The 5,576-nt window shown below is 33.1% G+C and overlaps 1 long non-coding RNA gene across 1 annotated transcript in view; it reads left to right on the forward strand.

Annotated features, from left to right (window-relative positions):
* Window positions 1-1,800: 1,800 nt before the first annotated feature.
* LOC120350835 overlaps window positions 1,801-5,576 on the forward strand; it is an 11,081-nt gene continuing 7,305 nt past the window's right edge. The window contains exon 1 of the long non-coding RNA XR_005571039.1: window positions 1,801-2,562. This is a non-coding gene — a long non-coding RNA (uncharacterized LOC120350835). The remainder of the gene's footprint in view (window positions 2,563-5,576) is intronic.

The raw sequence follows: 5,576 nt of genomic DNA on the forward strand, positions 1-5,576 counted from the left end.
TTGTAGTTACGTAAGTGACGGCCAAACTTATCTAAGAATCTTACTGAGTATTATATTTCTCGTTTCAATATTGCTAAGAATCTAATTACAGCCTTAGATAAAGATACTATTTTCAAGTTTTTGAAAGGTCATTTTGATGAAACCATATCCACAGCTATTATTCGTAACATTAAGACTAGTGATGAGTTTATTTGTTTGTTGAATGAGTTTGACAATACTGACACTTACAAAGTAAACAGACAAATGCCCCGTAATCATAACAATGCTCAAGCTGGAGGTCAAAATAAAACAATAAGTTTTCATCAGAGTGAACATAGGGATGATAGAAATAGGTCTCAGAATTCAAATGGTGTGATGTTTCATGATAATAATAAGCAGTATCAAGCAGGTAGGAATTATTTTCCAAAATCGATGGTACCAAAATGGACCAAACAATAATGGTCATAGAGATCAGAATTTTCAGCATAATTTCAGAGATAATAGAAATCATCAACTTGTGAATTCAAATCAATCAAATCCAAATCGACCAGCTAACAACTACCAGTTAGATTTCAGCTTCCCACCGCCAGGTTATATGCCTGCTCAAACTTCAAATCAGACAAATGCAAATCGTCTGTTAGATTTTGTCTCATATTTTAGCCAGTCTTATGGTCGTCCATCTTGTTTTTGTAATATTTGAATCTACCGCTGCTACAGTCCACGGACAACATTCTCACTTGTCATGCGATCTCTGACGTCACAGTTTCATTGATTGCTTGATCGATAGTAGCGCTAGTTGTCGTCTGCTTCTTTCAATGTTTTCCAGTTTAATATTCATCTATAAGTATTTTGAATTGTATTTTCATTGTTTTTGAACCTCCATTGGTATACTTCAACAGTCACATCAACCTCAACACCTTCAGTTCGCTTAATATCGATTTTATATTTCCACTTCATTCGTTGAGTTTGTGTACATGACTACCGATCATGTCATGTTTCCACTATGGGCAGTTCCTGTTTCTTCAACCAGCTTGCAAGAAGCATCACTCTCTTTGTACAGCTATACGATGTAACATCTTAGTTTCACATGTCCATCTTTGGAAAACTTTATCCATTTTCATCATTCATTATGTCCTAGTTTGTGTGCTTATTCGATAACCATTCAACGCATTTATCATCAGTGAACGTTTTTCAACCATAATTTCTATGAATTTAACTTACCTTTCGGGACTTTTCTACTAAGCGTCCTTTTTGCAAATCACGCCATGCTTTCTGCGTACAACGTTTTCAATTATTCATCACATTAGTATTATGAACAGTGAGTAATTTTAACATGAATTCCACATGAGCTTTCAACAATCCTCAATATGAACTTTTGATTTATTATTTATCACTTCAATTTTACTGAGCATCAGTACACATTTTTTAGCGGTTACATTCATTCATCTTGTATGCTCATAGGAGATACATTTTCAACTTGGGAAGTCTTGTGCAAGTGCAGCTTACCTTATTCAACATTTCAACTCAGGAAATTTGCGCAAGTGCAGTTTGCCTTTCATTGTCAACCGCTACTCATTTTTTAGCTACTCAGTCTTAGCTACTCATCAGTTATTTAGTCGAACTTTGTCAATCTCAATTCTTACTGATGCCAGTGATGTTTGTCAATCTCAATTCTTACTGATGCCAGTGATTTCATTCGTCAAGAACATTTTATCTCTTTTTTCAAATATTTATTCACTGCAATTACATCAACTTTAGGACATAACTTCAAACATTAAATTATTCTACTTAACTCATGGTGGAACTTTTTTTCCAATTAACATTCAACCAGTGAAACTCATTCAATTTGTGAAGTGCCCATTCGTCATTATATTCATTATCAATTTTAATATTGGAACAGTCTCAACTTTCAATATCTCAACGTATTCAAGTCAAGCTCTCTTCCGCATCGGTCACCGTTTATCAGGATATAATCAAGATATCTTCATCGTTCAACTTCTATTAGCCCAGCAGCTGTCTGCAACTACAATGTACTTGACAGGAGTCAAGTTCCATCCTCGGATTTTGAGTCACCGTAGGCCTATCACTTTGGCAACACATCATTAATTATTCAGGGAAGTCTTATTCTATTATTCACATTTTTGTACTTACCCTCTCAGAGGCACTGTGTTTACTGGTAGTCTTCATCCCATCAATTTTGTTCCTGATTAACTTTTTATTCCTAAATAATAACTATTTAAATACTATCAATCATTCAATTTTTTATTTTCTATATTATTATTACTTATATGTTCTACATATAGTAATATTCCCCATGTTACTTGACATGCTTTAAGCTGTCTTTTCCCAGCCCGCTTATGTAATACAATATGCTGAGCTTCGTCTCCTTTCAATATTGTATTTGGTATTTTTCAACCTTTTCTATTTTTAATTATTAATCGAACCTTCAGTTCTGGACAGACTTTCTGCTCCTTCTGCTTACATTATAGCCAAGTTGCTATATTTGTCCTCTTTCAGTGTTACATAGTCAACAGCTTGAAAGCTTCAGGTACGATTGGATTCTACCTAAACTGAATTCCTAGTGTAGAGCGGTATTTTACTCGCCTCACATATGTAGGGTGATTTGCCAAATCATGTAGTGCTGTATCTAAATGCCTCACGTTGGGCCGGCAAATCATGTAAAGCGTTTTTTTGAAGGCTTCACACATGTAGAGTGAATCTTGTACTGAATCAATGGTGTAGAGGCTATAAATTTTGCAATTGCATGTGTGGGCGCTGAGTGTACACCAAACTGATTGACTCACTACAAGATTCAATACAATTGTCGGAATCGCGGGAGGCCTAAACGCTCGCTCACCCTTGATTCTTCTAATGACAGATTGTATAATGATGAAATTTTTATAAGTAGTGTAGCGGACGCTAAACACTGAATATGGATACCTTAAAATTATTACCTGTGAAGAATGAGCATACAAAATCATACAGGTCGAGCAAAAATCCCGATGCAGATAATTTACGGGACTGCGTCTCTAATAAGTTCTGAAGGATTAAAATACGGTATTTGGACCAAATATCGTTCAGAATATACTTCGAGAACAGAGTCTTGTCGGGTTTTAAGCTCTATTGTAGGAATTTATATGATCTCTGACTGCATCTGCTGTACAATTGATGTGTTCGCTCCTAAGTCGAGGTTGGTAACAGATAAAAGCTGATATATGAGCAGGTAAGGACAAAGAATAAATATCTCGATCTGACCCCACTCACTACATCCACTTAGACCTGTTCCAATATCCAGCTTTATTCAATTATTCCAATGATCGTATTCGATCGGTTCTTGATGATATAGAACGTATCAGACACAATAATTGACAGGCTTAAGAAATAATCGAACTCAGAAAACGAATTAACAAAACTGGAATATATTATAATAAAATATATGATCATACAGTGCAGATTCAGAATTTGATTTACAGATTGATAATAATTTAGCTTTGACAAAAAGAGTTAAAAATGTTCTTGTGCTTGCATGATACCATGTGTGATTCGACAGAATTTTATAATTGATAAAGTTTAACAGTTTTGAAAAAATAGTGAAAAATGAATTATAAAATATTTTTAAAATGCTCGGGGTCGTGGTTCTGGCAGCGGAGGATAGCTAATCAACTACAAGTTCTTAGAAATTCTACATGAATAAATTCTAGGCTCTTAAATGCTAAAGCGCTTGTCGGCGTGGCCAATAATTTAACGACGAAAAAATTTATATTTCTGAACTGTAATATTTTTCGAAGCGTAGATTGGGGCCCCTTTAAACTTATAACTCACGTGAAATTCCTTGGTGGTCGTGGTTTTCTTCTTTAGATCAAAATCGTTGGTCGGCAGCAATCCAGGCTTCGGCTTCAGCACGTGGGGAATTTCAATTTAATATTTCCTTCACCAAATTAATTAAGGGATGATTTAACTTTAAACTTTTAAATTTATCGATTGATGAACATAAATTTACAAATAACAAATAGATAGGCCTAAAATATTGGCTCACAAATAAAACATATAAAATCGAACAAGAATTTTTTACGAGTAGGTCTTGGTAACTATAAAGAGATCTGAACGGTGAGGATTTCAAAAGGGAAGTGCTGTCTTTTTCTCTAAGCTTCTTGGCTAGACCTTTCTTCTGAGAATCTCGATGTAATAATTTGCATGAAAATTGCCATTGGTAGAACGATTGTGACGTAGACGTGACGTCAGTGGCAGGCAGTAGAATATAATTCCTTTAATTACAATAATAATTCAATTTATGTAATTCTTAAAACTGCTTAATCTTCTAGACATAGTTCCTCTCATACAATGTACATGTGCTAGCGTATATGATAAGGCAGGTTTGTTGTCTGATAGTAGATTAACATGTGTTGCTTTCAAACGATCACCTTTTTGGTGCTATTTTTATGCACTATGATTGGCTTAGGCTTGCCAAAGAGATTTAATTACCATGTGGTTCAGTTGAAGTAATAATTAATAAATTAATATTCTTATACAATTTTTATTATGTTTGAGACTGTTATAATTAATTTCTGCTGTTTTTATCAATAATATACTGTTCATGCTATGACCTAGTTGGTTACAATAAGACCTGACATTATAATATAATTTCTTAAGTAATAAATAATTTCAACAACAATACAACATTCTATTTTTTATTCGAAATTCTTGGTCCTTTATTGATAGTTTTTATAATTTTTAGAAATGATATTATACCTTGCGTGAAGCCAGCATGACATTTGACAATACTTTGAATCGTCAGCTGCGTTCGAACTGTTTTAAAAACATCTGATCGATAGTAAACAAAGTGTAACCTCAAAATTCAATGAGCAATTCATAAATAATTCGTGCTTTATTTGCAGAATAATTATAATTTTATTGAATAATTTTCTAGAAAATATTCGGTACAGAACGGTACTCTTATCTAATATACAGTTACTGATAAGTAAGCTTTATCGCTCGGTTGCTAACCATTCCTTTAGCAAATTCTTTCATTTTAAAAGGTAATCACAATTTTCTCTCTTCTCATGAGATCTATTTGAAAAATTCATCACACTAGTTATCATTTTTTTTGTGAAATTAGGTAATTGTTCATATTCATATAATTTTTTGTACTTTCATACCTTTAAGATTACTAAGAATTTTGCAGGACTTTTATCTAGGATTTTTGTCTCTCGACTGATTTTATTAGTCAGGTTAAGATTCTCATATTTACTATCATTTTTCAAGTATTCTAAATTTTATTCATTTTAAACATTGCTAAATTTTGTACGTTCAATTCAATCATTACTCATTGTCATTATTGTTCTATTATTAGTTTCAGCATCAATATACTCTTTTGTGTATTTCAACATTAACATTGATATCCCAACTTATCTTTGTATTACTCAATCTTTTGCGCTCACAGAGGTAACATCATTTTGAAACATTGTATCAGTATTCTTAAACATACTAGCAAAAAGTCTAGGTACAATAAACAACTTGAGTGCATTCCTAATTCTTTTTATTTTAATTACAACTACATTAATTTTAAGCATTCCAATAGTTACATTCGAATATCAGCA

This window comes from Nilaparvata lugens, chromosome 4, assembly GCF_014356525.2.
Source record: "Nilaparvata lugens isolate BPH chromosome 4, ASM1435652v1, whole genome shotgun sequence".
NCBI lineage: Eukaryota > Metazoa > Arthropoda > Insecta > Hemiptera > Delphacidae > Nilaparvata > Nilaparvata lugens.